Source organism: Cylas formicarius, unplaced genomic scaffold (genome assembly GCF_029955315.1).
Source record: "Cylas formicarius isolate icCylForm1 unplaced genomic scaffold, icCylForm1.1 PGA_scaffold_4__25_contigs__length_36172078, whole genome shotgun sequence".
Lineage (NCBI taxonomy): Eukaryota > Metazoa > Arthropoda > Insecta > Coleoptera > Brentidae > Cylas > Cylas formicarius.
This window is the reverse complement of record NW_026844334.1, coordinates 3610095-3629486: the sequence shown is the minus strand read 5'-3', so window position 1 is coordinate 3629486 and position 19392 is coordinate 3610095.

Genomic DNA, 19392 nt, shown 5'->3' with positions numbered 1-19392 from the left:
GTATTTTGTTGACAATTATGGTATTGGTGCCATTGTTCTTGTGGTGATATGGAAGAGCGCAAATTGCGAATGTCGCCACTCTTGTATTGTTAGGTATATTGTAATATTTTGATTTTCAATAAAGACAATTTATTATGTTTTTTTTTTAATATTATTCTGCTCGGTGAATTTAATCACGTTCTTTTGCAAAAATTTACCCAAAAACTTAAGAAAAATATAGTGTGCAACACGTTGATAAACTTCTCCCCATACAGATTCCGATAATTGATTGGAATGGCTTGGCGTATTTAATTACGATAAAATGGACCGAAAACCGCATCGCAAAGCAATAAATATCGATAATTTACGATACCCTTCAATCCGCCACATACATCCGTTATTGCCGCCGTAGCGCATTGGGACTTCGCGTCTGCTTGTATATAACAATGAGCGTGATTGACGTCTCGAAACGTATTCTCCCGTCAGCACCGTTTCATAAATTACCGAAAACCGGGCGTAAATCTTTGAAATTTCGCTGGAGGATTCCAAAAAATGCGCAACACACATAGGCAATGTAAAAGAATAACAACGTTCTGGCACAAACAGAAATTTTTACGCAGCGAGATCAAAGGAACGCCTCGCGTGTTTTCCTTTTGATGATGAAGCGTCCATTAGTGCGTACAAGTCTCCAATATATTATGCAATAAGTTTGATAAACACCACTTTAGTCACGAGTTTGGTTTGACACGCTTTCTTAATAAATCAAGAAGTTTGTCGAAATTAGTTTCTATTTTTTTATAAAAGAAAACGTACCCTTTTAAAGGAGTTGGACGAATGCAAATGTGGGTGCCTGCAGCTTGGTTTACATAAGGAAAATAATCTTAAAAACCGCCCATGGATATCTGTTTACGTTATAGAGTTATAGGGTGTTTTTCGAAAATGTACATTTTTAAAAAATCGCTGCACATTTCCAAAGCAATTTGTTACATCTGAAAAATTGATTTTTTATATGGGACACCATGTTTATTTTTGAATCATTCAAAGAAGTGTCAAATTGTCTTCCCAATGATATACTTGACATTTGGCTTTAGTTTACTAGGACATAATAAAAGTTTTGAAGTATTTTGATTTTAGTTGAACCTTTCAATTTTTTTTTCTAAGAACTACTTGCACCATTGTACTTTTCTGGTACTGTGTAGCATGTATGTGTTTTTCCTTAACTTTTTGGCCACTTCTTCTCAAACTGATTACTAAGGAGCGAAAAACGTGTAAGAGAAAAATTTTCTAAATATATGCATCGAAGTGCAGAAACAATGCAAATATACGTTTTTATTATATGAAAAATTAGGAACATTAATGTTATTTTAAATAAAACCCGAACCATTTCACTATAATTAAATCCGTTCTACAAAAATCCTATAATTTTTTACTTATCTATATTACAGACCAATTCATTCGTAGATACACACATTGATACTTACATATCAAATTGCAAAATATAAAATGTAAAACATAAAAATCTTACATTCGATTAATAATTCAACAATACCATTGAGACATTCAAATAATAGCAATTTGGACAACATACAATTTGTTAATTTACAACTATGCTTTGCAATTATAAAAACAACTGATAACTAAAAGTTTGCAAAAATATCCCAAAAGAAAATAATCTCTAAACATATGCTTAAATAAAAATCTCGCTCAACATCTACAAAAGACAGCAGGTTAGCTGTGGAATTAAGTGTGTTTTTAGTTTGTACAAATCCAGTTTACTTTCGAAATGAGTGAAATTGCTTATAAAAACTTCTGCAATTTTTAATACGGTTTTGAAGCCTCAATAATAATTGATCAGTAATTACTATCAAATTTTAAACTATAACATCCCATTTATTAGAGAACTAACCAAAACTATCAGTACTAGTTAAAAACTTTTGAGCACATCATCAAGCATGCTATGCAAAATGTTTGGCAAGACACGTTCAAGCACATTACAATGGTTTAAAAATATGCACGACGTTCCCTCAAATCAACTTTTTCATTGATACCTAATTAAATGTTAGTTTTAAAAATATTACACTGGACCGTTTTTGAAAATGTTTTAATAGAAACATAAAATTTTGCATAACAAAAAAGTTACAGCATTTTTTCTATAATTAAAATTTTCTTAAAACGTCCCATAATTCTGAAACGGTACTAGATACCAACGTGTTCATGTTTTTACCATTTAGTGTTTTAAGAAAATTTATTTCCAGACTCTCCTAGTCTTCGTTTTCGTCTTGACAGAGTAGTCTTGGTCAGAGCTTCAAACTCATCTCTTGCCATGTTTCTTGATTGCAGGAAGGCAGCTTGGTTAGTCAGTCAGTATTTGCTCAGTCTTGCATGCTCTAATCTACTTCTAGATATTCGAGCTCCCCTGAATTATTAGTTGTTCTAGGTCCTCCTTATCTCTTCTTTGTGGATGTCTAAATAATATCTAAAAATAACCTTCGATCTTCTATAATTTGGACCATGGACGCATTGATTGTTTTTTCGTCCAAAGTATTCACGGGACTCTTCAAAAACACCAGCGCACAAATGCTCCAATCTTGTATTGGTCGACAACTTTCAACAAACATGTTTCTGCTCCACATAGAAGAACTGGGGATATCAGTGTCTAAATTGGCCTAATAACTGCCCTCAGAAAGATGTACTGGTTAACGATTTGACATTTGCCCATGCGTTGAATATTTGGTTGATTATTCTGAGCTCTATCGACAATCGTCACCTTGGGTTTTGGGTAGTTGAGATCTAAGCCTGCTATCCACTTCTAGTTTTCACAAAACCTCAAGTTCGTCTTGAATGCTAGTTAATAGGAAGGTTGAATAGTTGATTCTGAATCAACTACGGCAGATGGCCTAGCATTCCCATCTCTTTCATAACCAACCAGACACCGACATTAATTTTCATCCAACTTCTATAGGAATGACTTTAAAAGCGTCCATATATAATGGATCTGGTGGTCTTGTTGGAGGTGAGGGTGCAATAATGTCATTACAAACTAAAGTTTATTAATAATTCCCACGGGGTTGACCATAAGAATCTTTTTGAGCAATAAGAGAGCAGAGAAGGGGGAAACTAACTACGGTGAGTTTTGTAAGATCAAATCAAGACTAAAGAGGTGTTTATTCAGTGACGTCATAAGACAGTAAATAAACGTCTAAAGTGCTCTTGAAATATTAAGTAGGCGCATCTGGAAATTCCTCGTCGGTATTAATCTGCGTTTTCTTTTTCTTAAATTTAAATATTTTTACAGACCATTTCGTACCAACCTTGGCGGTATATTTTTACGCTGCGTTTACGGCGGCCGTAAAATACCAAATCCGTAAACAAAATCTCGCGCATTATGGCTTATGCACTTTTTCTAGATGAAACGAAATAAACGAACCATATGGCCCGCCATTAAATTTCGGTAGCACCGTATAAAATTTAATTAAAAAATTTCGAAATAGGTAAATTTTCCGAAATCGAATGCGCAACAACAAATCCTACGATATACCCATAATATATTGTTTAACGTTGGAAACAGGTCAGAATTATACAAAGCGTGGAATAAATGAAGAAAATCAAAGAAAGTGTTTTGTTTTTTCAGAAATATGCACAGCGGCATTGATTATCATTTCCCGGTGTTTTACAAATCTTCTGGATTTTTCACAGCTTCACTGAAACTGTTTTAGAACGTGAGCCAGTTTTAGTTAAGCTCTGAAGAAACCAACAGGACAATTGGCGAAACGTTAGCAACTCTAATTTACATAAAACGGACGCAGCAGCAATCCAAACAGTATCTTATAAGCGCATGATCCGACTACGTGGTGAAACCCAAAAATCTCTTTCCTATCAGCAATTCCGAGAATAATGTGAAACTGCTTTGAATTTATTTAGATTTAAAAAACTTTCATGTCTAATCTACTTAGTTAAAAATCTTTAAAAAAGAATTACGTCGTCAATGTTTACTAATAATTTTCCTTTCATAATCTTTTTGGAGTTTTCAGGCTTCAAAAAAAGGCAAAAAAAGAAACTTGCAGATCTTGGTTTTTAAAATATCCTAAAATGTGGCCGAATTTAGATCTGGATTTGGATGCGAATATTACAGTGGCCCAGTTCGTTATTTACCTTAATTTAAAAAAAAAAAAACGTATCTCAGTGGAAATGCCGAGAAAGTAACTCCCAAAAACCATATTCAACGTTGCTAGACAGCAAAATAACCCTTTTTCCGTTCGCATCACAGCAAAAAATAAATTAATTACTATTTGTATTCTATTAATTACTCTTTCTACCTCGAAACGGCCGGTAAGATATAAAACTACCCTCAATAATGAAATAACCAAATATTCTCTTTATTTATTTCGCAATTTCAAAAAAATCTGACAACCCAGATGTTCAACAAGACCATTAAAGAGAGGCACTTAGAAGAGCTTCAAAATCATGTATTACTCAATCACCTTAAAACAGTAGGGAAGATATAAAACTACCCCCAATAATGAAATATCTGACGTCCCAGAATTTCGGTTATTTCATAATAATCCATAATCCAAATCCAAATCTAAAGTCAGCCACATAGTTAATAGTTAATAGTTAAGAAATTCCCCACTCATCCGTACTAGATCAGTTGACTTAATTTTTCAGCCTTGGCCTGTAAATACTTCACATAACAATAACCTCAAGTCAGAAATTGTTAAGATAACTGCTTCTACACACAGTTGTAGGAATCATAGAGACGCCTCTGTAAATCTGGAGTTACCGACTCAACTGTTATTCTTACTGCCTAACCAAAAAGAGCGCAATTTAATGTACAGCGTGTCCGAAATTATTGAGCAACGAAAAATAGATAACGCGGATAAAAATACTTCTTGAATAAACTTTTATAGTTAGAATAATAATTTAATACTAAATAGTAATTAATATTAATGAACTCAAACTAACCAATTGTTAAATATATTAAATAATGATGTAAGAAGTCATATTAAAATATTATAATATTGAATACAGACCAAAATTGAAAACAAATGGTAAAATGTTATATATATTCGGAAAGCCCTTAGCGGATAAAATAAATTGACGTAAAATTATACAGGGTGTGTAGCTTCTCAATTGGATGAAGTTCGGACACATTGTTCTAGTCCCAACATATTTTCCAAAAGAACAAGTTTTAATTTATTCCTAAATTAAAATTGGTGATCGTGTTCATTGTATTTCGAGTGTAAATTCCATTGGACAATGTTAACAATCCAAGGACGGCCAAAAAAACTAATTTTCTCGAAGTAGCGGTTGCGAGCTCTACGCGTATATTCCAGCTCAATTAAAAGCCGAGCAAAAACGATGGAAAATTTGGTAGAAAATTCCTAAGTGATACTAAACAAGTCAAATTAACATAATTTTCCAAATTTATAAACAAAACTAGCACCCGTCTTCTATTTTTATTTTATAGAACTACGATTTTGCAGGTTAAAAAAGACCAAATTTTCCTTCGGATAGGAAAAAGTATTCCTGCAAAATTTCGCTATCGCTTCCACTTTCCCTATAACATATCTGCGGCGAATTCGCTTGCCCCGTAGATACGTCACGAGACGAGCGGGGTCGAGGGTCTGTACACAGCTAATCGTGTTGTTTTTAATAATATTGAGGTATCGGCCCTCTCGAAAACATAACACCGCGCTGTGCTTACCTACGGACACCCAGCGAGACAAGATCTGCGTCTATATACACAAGGGTTTCGGTCAACAAAGAAATTGGAAAAAAATTCGAGAAAACAACCCACGGTTAAGGGTTCACAAACTGCGAAGTACACGCGTTTGGTATACCTCTGGTTGTTTAAGCAAATAATCAGTTAAGTGTTCTGTGGAAAGGGTTTTGGGGTAAACTATAATAAATAAATAAATACATGTTTATTTACTAGGGGTCTGAAAATAGAATATTATGCAACAAGTGCGGCAAATGGCATTTGACTCACGAGCGGAGCGAGTGCTTAATAAACGAGTGAAATATTTTACCACACGTGTTGCATACTATACTTTTTCTACGAGCGTCACGAAAAAAAAACACAATTTAACAAATTAAAAATAATAACAGAGCATCGGATTACTAAATTTCGTACCATTCAAACAAAATATTTACTAGTTGCCACTAAACCTATTCGTTTATCGTTCTGATCGTTTCTACTATTATTGTCTCTTTTTAGCTGCGTATGTTAGACAGAGAGAGATGTATTATTGGATATGTCATATAAACAACGGAATGAACACAATTTTAAAACGTTATGTTATTTATTTAACTTTTACAATTGATCATTAAGTAGTTTATTTAAAGAAAAACACTGTAATTGCAAGAAAAATCATCCAAGGATAGAGCTTTTAAGAGGATAAAATTTTTAAGATCATATAATTTCAATTTTGTTTGTACTGATGAGACATGGATATTTGAAAATCGTACAATTGGTCTTGGCAAGATTAATATAAAAAATTTATAAAACCACTAAACTTAAATTATAAATGTCACGTCACTTACCGACTCGTCAACCAGATTTTAATTGTAGCTTATAATACGTGGTATTTAAATTGTCTGATATATTGCATAACATTTTTCTGTGTATTAGTTTTTGGGTTAATTTTTGCAAAACAACACGAATACATTCACTGATATGACCATCACATCCGATTGCTCCCAAATCCGTGCGGTAAAATCCCGGAAATGCCCGAAATGACTCGGATTCGTGGGAAACGAAACTGACGTGGTAAGTGACGCTTCCCGCACGCTAGATCGGTGGGTAATTAGGTATTTTACAGACGGGAGTAGAAAAAAATTTTCTTCGATAGAGAATACATTAGATTATTTTTTAAAATACGTCTATTTGATAATATTTATAGTGACTCACCTTAAAAGATTCAGTTGCACTTTAATTAATCAATGTGGTTGTTTAAAGGTTCTCCATTATTTTAAATAAATCATTTAGGTACCTTTTACTCGGAAAATTGCATACGGCGATTATCACGAATCATGAAAGGTTAATAAAAACGTGTGCCCAATTGTTCTCACAGCTAAAATTATTGATGATTTTTAAATTTATTCAATAAGCAATATGAATTATCAATATCTTTATCCAATCCTTCAGCTGCGACGATTTTGAGGATATGGTTGTCAATTATTTCTTTTACTAACTAAACTGTGTAGAATAAGCAAATTCAGTTATATTTTGCAAAAGAAAACATTTTGTTATTAACGTACAATCCGATGTTTTTTCTTTTTTCACTTTCAACTTCAGGGTTTTCTACGAGGTTAAATGGATGACTTGCCTCGCTTGTTCCCCCTGTCCACTATATAATATCAGTATTAGATAAATTACAATCATTAAATATTCAATTATACAATCTTGCCAAGGCAATATCATCTTCTTCTGAAAAGTGATCAGGTCACAAGGAATATTGTATTGACTTTCATTCCATGCCTGCACCAAATTTATCCAACTTCTGCACCTAAGGCTAGAAGACATGCAAGTAGATGTTTGCGATTGCGTTGTTTTGTTTTGTTTTGTTTTAGTGATTTTACTACATTTTCATCTAGTGGCTGCAACAATTGGATTACCAGTAAACTTATTCTCAGAGAAGGGCTTTTACATGAAGGTTTTTAGATTCCAAGTGACGAAGGTATGAATATATCATATACCAGTCGTCAGAAAGCGTATATGTTTGCTAAGCATTGTTGAATGATTTCCAGTATACTGGCAAATGCATATTTTTGAAGCAACGAGGAGATTTCGATTTCCCTATCATCATCAATTGATAATCTTTCCTTCATGGCTTTTCTTCAAGCGGCGGATTTTTCAAAATTTGTAACGTTAGTTTTATTTTCAGCAATCTAATGTTTTAATTTATTTTCAAATGAATTGGCTAGCTCCACATTGCACGGCATACTCTCTAAACAAACAGACAACATCCGTATTCCGTTGGTTTTACGTCCATTTGGAACTACAAGGATTAATTGCCAAGAGAACCATAAAAACTCTCCGATTCACGTACGTTTTGGTTGCATATTCTTCTAAATGTTCTTTATTTTATTTACTTCATATTCGTAACAAATCTTTTCAGAATTTTTCACAATTTGAGGTTATGTTGCTATGAACAGCTGATTTTCCTTCTGAAGTGGCCTGAACCTAACGCTTAAGTTGCTTATACAGAGCAGTTGAAGCAAAAAAGTTTGTAGAGGAGTTGCTTATAAAGAATGTTACTTGTCCAAAAGTTGCTTATATAGGCTTTCACGGTGTTTGTTTCTTCACTAGAACAGACAACATTCTTTTCGTAAATTATTTTTAATCAGCATTTTTGGAAGAATTCTATACAATTTATAGAAATGACACACACCTACTCCAAACTAAGCTGTGATTTAGTGAGTAAAAAATAAAGTATTTGATGCTTAGAAAATTTTTATATATTTAAATTTGCAACGAATTTCTACATATGCTCTATTAGCTTGAAGATCCCATTTTAAATGACGTCGTTATACATAGATACTTAACGGATTCAGGGTATTATAAATTTTTTATTAATATTTCTGTTTAGGGGTCCATATTGGGCAGTCCTGGTGCATTACAACTAACGCAAACATATTTTTCGAAACTTTCAGTGTTGAAACCAACTGACTCTTTCCTCAAAATCTCTTTCGACCTGAAAACGAAAAAGCCGGTAATACAAAATAATGCCACGTCATCTGCGTAACTGACTATTTTTCTATTTTATTATTATGATTATTATTATTATTATTATTGTGCCTTTATTTTCCAAAAAGAATTTTAATTATTACGAAATCAAAAAGTGTCATAATAGGGAGTCTCACCCAAAAAAAAGTATATTACAGACGATTGTTTCAAGCAAATAACTAAAAGAAAAATCAAACCACCCACCAACAAATATAAAATATTATTGAAAAAAAAAACTACGGACATCAATTTCAGCAATCAATAAAAATTCGCGGTCACAGGTTGTAAGATAAAAAAATTAAATCAGAACATACTTTGAATGACTAGTTAGGCCTTTTCCTTAATTCCTTTATTAATATTGTTATAGCAATAATTTCAGTTCCTTATAAACCATATATAAATAAATAGAATATTGCAAACTTCGGTGGCGTGTTTTGAAAAATCAAGTTCACGGGGCCAACGGGTGCCTTGTAAATTAGCGATGGGCGCCTCTGTTGTCGAATTTCCTGCGGTCCTTCGGATTCCATGTTCGGGCGTGTGAACATGCCACTTGGCTCTGTCCCTCGCGATTCACTGTTTGCAGAAGATGTTTTGTTTGTTGACAATGACAAGAGTCCGTGTCTTGAGCGGTCTCTCGTTTGGTCTTTAACGCTTCGCCAGTGGTGGTCGAAGCCAGTGGCGCGCGCGCATCCGCACGAATTGGAATCCCGTGGCGATGGTAGTTGTTTTCCCCATCTTGGGCACTTTTACTTTTTTTTGAGATACAAGGTGAAACCCGTAACTATTAATTTTGGGACCACCCTCGTATTTCCGTTGTCTTTTAAGTTATTTAAAAGTTTAAAAAACGTTCTTATAGGATTTTTCCGTGTAATCCAGTGGCGTAGTTTGTTTTTTACTTGCTCTAACCGTTTATTAGTTATGAAGCAAACATACATTTTTTTAAATAGAACACCCTATATATTATGTTTTAAATAAATTCTAAATCGTTTAAACTTTTCAGAAATATAAAATTGTATAAAGTTATTGAGAAAAACAAGCCCAAAATTTATTTATTTTTTTACTTTATTTATTTAATTTTAAGCTATGAGCTTTGAAAAATCACATTTTATTTAATAAGCACTGGACCCAAGAATACAAATAATAAATTTATAAAAAGAATAAATAGAAAAAAATGGTAAGTATACAACCCATTACTTCATCTTATTACTATTATATATTGTACCTATATTTTATATATTTATTTATATTTCTTAAATTAGCTTGGATTACTGAATTGGAAAGTCCTTTATCTGGTGTCATACACGTGAACGTCTTTATTAAATGTAATCTTCATGTTAGACTTTTGTATTTTATTTATCACCTTATACATAAATTTAGATTGTTCTAACCTAAGCAATTTGGCTATTTGATAAATGTCCAATTCTCTATACAAATTTTCTGTATTCGTACGACGTTCATATTTAAATAGAATCTTTAAGAATTTATTTTGTAGAGTTTGTATTTTATTAAAATAATCTGCGCCGCATACACCCCATATTGGAATAAGAATTGGAAACCTATAAAAACCTTACCGGTAGTATTACAATTCCGAATCTTCTTGGGAATTTGTATTGTATAAAACATACCAACATATCATATTATCCAGAATCTTCATAAACTACCCTTATTATAGAAAATTAATTAAAAAGAAATAAACAGAGAGAACAAAAACTGATAGTCTTGTAAGATTTTTATGTACTATGGCTTTATACTAACACATATATTTGAAAAGATTACATGAATTCCAGTTACATTAAAAAAACTATATGTTTGCTTTATAACTAAAAAATGGTTGGCGCAAGTAAAAGACAAACTACGCCACTAGGTTTTAAAACTAACCAACCATGTTATAATCAATGGATATATCACTGCTTTCATCTTATATGCTCCCGCTAATTAAATGTGAACATTTTAATTCACACACTCAGCACTCTAAAAAATTACAATCATTACGATAAAAATGAATGATAAAAATGTGCTTTTAGAAAATGACGTCATTATGCTTCTGGAATTTTTCACGTAATTCTCTTGAATTCAACTGGAATTATTCATAAATATTGATAGCTTATCTTGGTACTAACCAGTCACGTTATATTGTTCCATGGTTATGTCACTGCCTTTAGTTTACATTCTCCAATTTCTCTGACACTAATAACTGTTCAAAATTTCAACGCATGATCACAAAACATAAGAGAGAAATAGGTTAGAGCACAAATGAATAAAATTGTGATAGATTGTGACATTGCGTGGATATTTTTAATCAATTGAAATAATTATAACGATTTTTACATCTTTAGGGTCGGAGACCGAATCGAGTCGCCACCTGTCGAGCGATAACTCAACCTCGAAAATCATTATATAGAAACCTGTAAGGCGGCGTGCATCGACAAGGTTTTCATTACACATTTTACGCGAATAAAATAAGATAAGATAGATGTCACAACTAGTTTTTTTTTGTTTAATGTGGATCCTTCGAACGTGAACATAGCTAGAAAACTTTGGCGCTTCGTAACTATTAAAAATTTAAAATCAGTGTAACATTATAACTATTAAGGAAAAACCATGGCACGCGTTTCGAAAAGGGGTTTCATTTTCTTTTTCACCATTTTATCCGCAAATGTGTTGCAGAAAAACGAAAAAAACTGACAAAAATTCAAAAATATATAAATCCAAGTCTACACACAAGTTTATACAAGTGATACACTGTGATTCTATTCTAAATATGCGGGATAAAAAAAATTATATTATTTTTAATAAGGAATAAAAGCTATTTAAATATTTTTGTAGATAGAGGGCGCAATAATATATACCTACTTGCATATAAAGATATAGTACAGTCTTTCTGTATGGGTCTTGACGTCATCGGTTTTATATTCGTTAAAAGGTGTTTTTTGTGTCACACATCATCTTTATTTGTATTCTTTATGACCAATAAATTTCAATTCATTCATTTAATTTGTCTACAATACAGGCTAAATGGAAATAAATGATTTTTTCATTTCAAACATAGACTACAATTACATTTTCAATTTTAACAAACTTTACCCAGATCTAAAGAATGATAGTAATATCAATATGACTACAATTTTTCCTTCCAAAAAACTGTTTTTATATATTAAACAGTTCAGTTTCTTGTCCCACGGATCCGAGCCATTTCGTTCATTTCCGGGATTTTAAGGCACAGGTTTGGGAGCAATCGGATGTTTTCGGTGATTTAACAGCGCACGACTTTGATTTTGACGTTTGTGAATTCTGACGTTGTTGTTTTGCGCAAATGTACCCAGAAACTAACGGGCGTAGAAAAAGTATAGTGGTAAATTCGTTTATAAAACACTCACTCAGCTCGTGCCTAAAATGCCATATATCGAACTTGTTACATAATAAGTTATCGATTGACGACGATATCCATAATCCATAAAATATTCTGATCATATTCTAAACATTTAAAAAAGAGATTATTATTATTATAAATAATTTTATAGAGAAACTCTTGAAAATATAAACAAAATTACAGGTCTTAATATGAAATAAAAACAATTTTAAATTTTTTAAATAGGTTATAATATATATCTACCTACTTGCATATTAAGTAAAGGGTATTGTTGCGTGGGTCTTGAGTCATAGGTTTTATAATAATTGTTAACGGGTTCTTCTAGAGTAATCTACTTTTTATACATTTATTATTATTGACATTACAGTCTAAACGGGAATAAATGGGAATAAATTTGAAATATTGAAATTTTTCCTTCTAAAAATCTGTTTTTATACATTGAATAAATATTTTTGTTGTATAGAATTTTTATATAATTCGCAACGTTTTTTGCTTCCACGATATTGTGGACTTACTTTCGATTGACTTACTATTTGTATTCTTGATGACAAATAAAGCACTTTTACTCAATTTATTTGTCTACACTACCGTCTAAATGGAAATAAATTATTTTTGAATTTGAAAACTTGACGATTACTAATCAAAACAGAACGTTAAAAAATATGGGAAAAAACTGAAAAAATTGAAAACTCGAACAATGTACGCGGCGCCAAATCGTTTTTGGAAGATGACGTCAACGAGATGACCAAACTCCGTTTTGGGTGAACACTCGGTATAATATTCCGAGCGCGTATTAATGACGCGACGGGCAAACTAATCATCTATTAAAATTCGAATTTTTTCCGATTTGATTTATTTGACACGGACGCGCACATTTTCATAAACCTCCATATTTGTACTATATTAGTCGTATTTAAATAATTGCTACGTTTTAAATTTCTCGATGTAGATGTGTTCGGCGATAATGGAAAACATCGTTGTCGATCCAGCTCACATCCGCGTATAAATTTGTTTGAGATTTGACGATTATCAGTTTCGATGCGTATACGGACGAGACGATTGGTTTTCGAATTTCATCTCTACGGTCGGCAGCGAATGCTAATGAAGATCAAAAAATGTCGGCACCGAATATATCCTTGGAGCGTTGTGGAATAGCATAAATCAACGCGTGACAGCAGGAAAATAAGCGCTTGAATTAATAAAAATGAAACCGGTGAAATAATAGCATTTCTTTTAAACATATTTCATAACATCTTATTTTATTAGGTGTTAAAAATGTCCACCATTAAATGCTTGACAATAGACAGATAGATGGTTTGATTTTTTACAAAAGAGAAAAAAAAATACGATTTTATACATATATTGGGTTGTTCGGAAAGTCATTTCGTTTTTTTTGGGGAACATGAAAGACAGTTTTCGTATAATGAATAAATATTTTATTAAATTATATACAGTGTGTCCAAGATAAGGATGCACAGCATGGGGATCTCGGAAACTATAAGAGATACAGTGTCGGTTAAATTAGACAAAAGTTGCGCATTTTGATACCGAACAAGATCCCGTTTTACAAATTTGAAAATTCCAAGCCGTTCCGGAAATATCCGAGAAAAACCGAAATATTGCGATTTCGTTTTTATTATTTTTTAAAGCTATTTGAAAAGATATGAAAAAACGGAAAACACTTTTCCATTGGCACTTTTTAATCTCTCCAAATTGACGTTAACAAATTTTCATTACAGCGTTTCGATTCCATGGAACCACCATCAACTTTGATTTTTCTTATGGGACGGAAAAATAGTACACACAGTATTAGGTTGTGCTTTTCATTGCGAATTCAACGATGTACGATACAATACGGTTACTTATGTTTTTATCCAGAAAAATGGATTTTTAATACATTTCAGCATTTAAATGGAGTAGGCCATGACAAAATGACATCCAGTCAATTTCAATGACACATTAATGTTATTTGTCTTTGTTATCAGTCGATCATAAGTTTATTCCTTTAGTTATTGTTTTTGTATTTTTATTGTTGTTGTCTTTTTCTAATTTATTTTGTTCTACAATGGAGGGAGGTAATTTTACAAACGAAGAAAAATGTGATATGCTGTTTTGCTACATCTGATGCCAAAGAAATTGTGTGGAAGCCGAGCGTATGTATTCTAACAAATGCCCAGAGCGGAGACAACCTGACAAGAGTATTTTTCGGCGTTTGTTATTTAATCTGAAAGAATATGGATCATTTAAGAAGCCTGCATTATCCCGACAAAAACCTTCCAATGAAGAAAACCAATACATTGTTCTACAATCTGTTATCGAAAATCCACAAACTTCTACCAGAGAAATTGAAGACCAGAATGGGGTAGCTAAATCTACAGCTCAGTTTATTTTAAGGAAAAATGAATTTAAGCCTTACAAATTCAGAATATGTCAAGGATTAAAACCGGGTGACGACGAACGACGTAGACATTTTTGTGAGTGGTATACCAGGATGTGTGATGAGAGTTTTAATTTTCCATATAAAGTGATTTGGTCTGATGAAAGTATGGTGACCAATAACGGTATTTATAACAGGCGCAATACACACTATTGGTCGCAACAAAATCCACGTGTTAATAGACTATCCAGACATCAAGTTCGCTTTGGGTTTAATATTTGGTGTGGGATTTTTGGTAGCAAGATTATAGGCCCTATTTTCTATAATAATTCCTTAATTTCCGAGCGGTACCTTGACATCTTGAGGCACGATTTAGAAGATGCCTTAGATGATTTACCGCTAGGCGCTGTGCAAGGCTGCTGGTTCCAACAAGATGGTGCCCCAGCCCATAACTCCAGAGAAGTTCGCCAATATTTAACTGAACGGTTTGATGGAAAATACATTGGGACTTACAGTGAAACACCTTGGCCTCCAAGGTCCCCGGACTTAACTCCCTTGGACTTTTTCTTATGGGGCTACATAAAAAATGAGGTATTCAAAGAATGTTTTGACAACGAGGAACAATTACGTCAATCAGTACGAGCAGCGTTTAATAAAATTACTCCTGAAATGTTAAGTCGTGTTTTGGAGTCTACCGTGAGACGGGCGTACTTATGCCTAGAAAATGGAGGTCATTTATTCGAACATTTGTTATAGAATTTGTTTTTCATTAACTTGTTGGATTTAGTTGTTATGTTAAATGAACAGTTAGAGTTAGTAAATAAATAAACACATTAACTCGAACTTGTCAACCATTTTCTTTTGCCTTTCATCGTTCGGATCTCATGGCCTACTACAATAAAATACTAGAAATGTATTAAAAAGCCATTTTTCTGGATAAAAACATAAGTAACCGTATTGTATCGTACATCGTTGAATTCGCAATGAAAAGCACAACCTAATACTGTGTGTACTTTTTTTCCGTCCCATAAGAAAAATCAAAGTTGATGGTGGTTCCATGGAATCGAAACGCTGTAATGAAAATTTGTTAACGTCAATTTGGAGAGATTAAAAAGTGCCAATGGAAAAGTGTTTTCCGTTTTTTCATATCTTTTCAAATAGCTTTAAAAAATAATAAAAACGAAATCGCAATATTTCGGTTTTTCTCGGATATTTCCGGAACGGCTTGGAATTTTCAAATTTGTAAAACGGGATCTTGTTCGGTATTAAAATGCGCAACTTTTGTCTAATTTAACCGACACTGTATCTCTTATAGTTTCCGAGATCCCCATGCTGTGCATCCTTATCTTGGACACACTGTATTGGCCATTCTGGTCCAACACCTTTTGCCATCTTTCTGGCAGTAACATAATTCCCCTCTCATAAAAGTTTTGGTCCTTGCTGGCAAAAAACTGGTTCAGGTGGTTTTTGACATCTTCATTTGAGGTAAAGGTTTTGCCATCCAAAAAATTTTGCAGGGACCGGAACAAATAGTAGTCGGAAGGCGCCAGATCTGGAGAATATGGTGCATGTTGCAGTACGTCCCATTCAAGCTGTAAAAGTTTTTGGCGAGTGACCAAACTTGTGTGAGGTCTCGCATTATCCTGGTGGAACACTACACCCTTCCTGTTGATTAATTCGGGCGTCTTCTCTTTAAGTGAATCATTCAATTTGTCCAGTTGATGACAATAGACTTCTGAATTAATCGTTGTATTGTCCCGCAAAAGCTCAAAAAAAAGATTCCTTTGACATCCCACCAAACGGAGAGCATCACCTTTTTTTGGTGAATGTTGGCTTTTGACACGCTTTGAGCCGGTTCATCTTTTCTGCTCCATGACCTCTTGCGTTTAACATTGTTGTATACAACCCATTTTTCGTCCCCAGAATAATCCGCTTCAAAAATGGATCATTTTCTTGACGTTTGAGGAGCAAATCACACACGTCAACGCGACGACACAAATTTCGCTCCGTAAGGACATGGGGCACCCACACATCGAGCTTCGAGGTTAAGCCCATGCCTTTCAAATGGCCATAAACAGTCGAATTCGACAAATTTAATCTCTCACCGATCTCTCGTGTGGTTATTCGCCGATTTGCATCAACTAATGCCTTTATCGCATCTTTGTCAGCTTCGACAGGCCTTCCAGACCGTGGTGCATCTTCGACATCAAAATTGCCGGATCGAAATTTTGCAAACCAGTTCTGGCACTGGCGTACTGTTAACACGCCTTCTCCATACACATCCGTCAAATTTTTTCTCGCTTGGATAGCATTTTTACGTTTTCTGAAGTAAAAAAGTAAAATATGACGAAAATGCTGCTTATTGCTCTCCATATTTAAAAGGGCACCAACCAAAAACTACTGCGTAGAATTAATAGAACTTTTTCACACACAAGCCTTGCAATATTAGCTCTCAAGACATATAATGGTTATGCGGCTTAAGTGTGAAGTTGGTTTCGAAAAAACGTAATTAAGTCCTCTGACGGGAAAAAACGAAATGACTTTCCGAACAACCTTATATATATACATACATATACATACGTATACACATGCGATTAGACAAAATTTTCAATAAGAATAGGTACGAGGGCAGCGCCAAAATTTCCGGGCCTGAATATGAAAGAAACAAAGTAGAGTAATAATTTTTTATTATTTTTCAATATAATCCTGCTTAACTTCAATACACTTATTACATCTCTTTATTAACAACTCAATCCCTTTAAAAAAATATTGTTTTGGTTTGTCTGCAAAATGAGCTAAAAGAGCCTCTCTTTTAACTCAACTTCATCGTTAAACCGCCGTCCACGTAAGCCCCTTCTCAAATATCCAAACAAATAATAGTCGCTGGGAGCCGTATCTGGACTATAGGGAGGATGACTTATCTGTTGGAACCCACACTCTTAAATGGCAGCTTGTGCAACACCAGCAGTATGGACAGGTGCATTATCGTGCAAAAGACGCACGCCTCTGATCAGTTTTCCTCGACGTTTTACACGTATGCAATCTCGCAATTTATATAATATTTACCATTGACAGTGGTATTAGTTTCTTTAAAATCTATGAAAAGAATTCCTTCAAAATCCCAAAAAATCGTGGCCATCACCTTTTTTGTTGACTGGCAGACTCTGAATTTTCTTGGAGGTGCTTCACTCTTACGACGCCACTTCATTGATTCTTTTTTTGATAGACGGTCATAATAGAGAACCATAGTTTCATCTCCCGTCACAATAGTTTCTATCACAGGCTTCGGTTCCGACCGACAGAGTTCCAAAAAAAACCGCGTACACTCGACACGGCGTTGTATTTGATAGCCGAAAGGTTTTTAGGAACCCATCTTGCACTAACCTTGTGCCTACCTAAATGATAATGCAGCATTCGACGAACACTTTTATTAGAAATACAATACCACTTCTTCCACAATCGCAACAATATCTTTCGTTATGACCTCCACTGGAAGACCAGTTCTTGAATCATTCTTTCACTACAGAATACGAAGGAGCACTTTGGCCGTACACACCACCCAGCCTTTCTTTAATAATTTTAGGTGCTAACCCTTATTTTGTCAAAAACTTTATGACTGCTCTATACTCAATTTGCGTTATTTGCGACATTTTTTCGGACACGTCTTGTTTAAAATGCTGTCAATAAAAAACTATTTGAAGCAAGACTTCAATTTTTTTTCACAGCCTACTAAAATATATATTTAAAAGGAGGCAAAGTTTTATAGTGATACTGGAGCTGCATCTATGTCAGGCCGGGAAATTTTGGCGCTAACCTCGTATATAAAATAATACATAACATATTAAAAAATAGGAAAAAATGAAGAAAAATAGAAGATACTGTAAAATACACGATAAATACGATCTGGCAGCAGACATTCTTTTATTATAAAATTTTCCTGACTTTTAAATGAATTCGTTCCATATTCTAGGCGTTTACTGGATTTTATTTTATTACTTTTCAAAAATATGCAAAACTATCTCACCTCATTTTGTATTTTCACAAAATTAAGACATTTTTATATATATCGATAGGCAAAGAAAAATGAAGTAATATATTAGTTGAACGATGAAACCTAACGAGTATTGTAAAGTTTAATGGTCTCAAAACTGAATAGTTTTCAATACGCGGAAATCTCTGTATTGAACTATGTGAACTATAGACACGTCAGTCTAAAAACTGACAAGTAAAAAGTTATACACTGCCAAAGTACCGATTTAGTTTTCGACTTTTTTATCCAACTAATACATCCGTTATTTTTAGTGATTAACCTACATGCTGTATGTCAAATTGAAGATTTTTTTTGAAATATTGTAGTTTCATCAATAATTACAAAAAAATATCATATTTTATTTAATTAGAAGATAAAAACTAAAATTACGGTTAGAGCAACATTCTTAAAATCCCCCGTTTGTCCAAATTTCACAGTCGATACCTCGAAAACTGGACATTGGTTCCAATTTCCAATTATTCGACCAATAAAGACATTTGTTCAGAACTTCCAAGACAGGATATTGCGTTTTCCCAATTATTTTGGCATAGTGTTTGGAAACCCAAACAAAAATGGGACACCAAATGTATCAAACAGCTATCATAAAGTCTAATGCAGAGAAGCAAGTCAATGCCATTGCTATACAACGTGGCGTTAGACAGGGATGTATTCTTTCTCCTTTGATATTCAACTTGTACTCGGAGGAAATATTCGCTACAGGCTTGAAAAATATCGACAATGGAATTCTACTGAACGGAGAACGTATTAACAACATTCGATATGCAGACGACACTATTGTATTCGCTGATAACTTGACTGGCTTGCAAGAGTTAATGAACAGGATAAACGACGCCAGTGACCAATATGGCCTAAACATGAAAATTAGTAAAAGCAACTGCTAGTTAGAG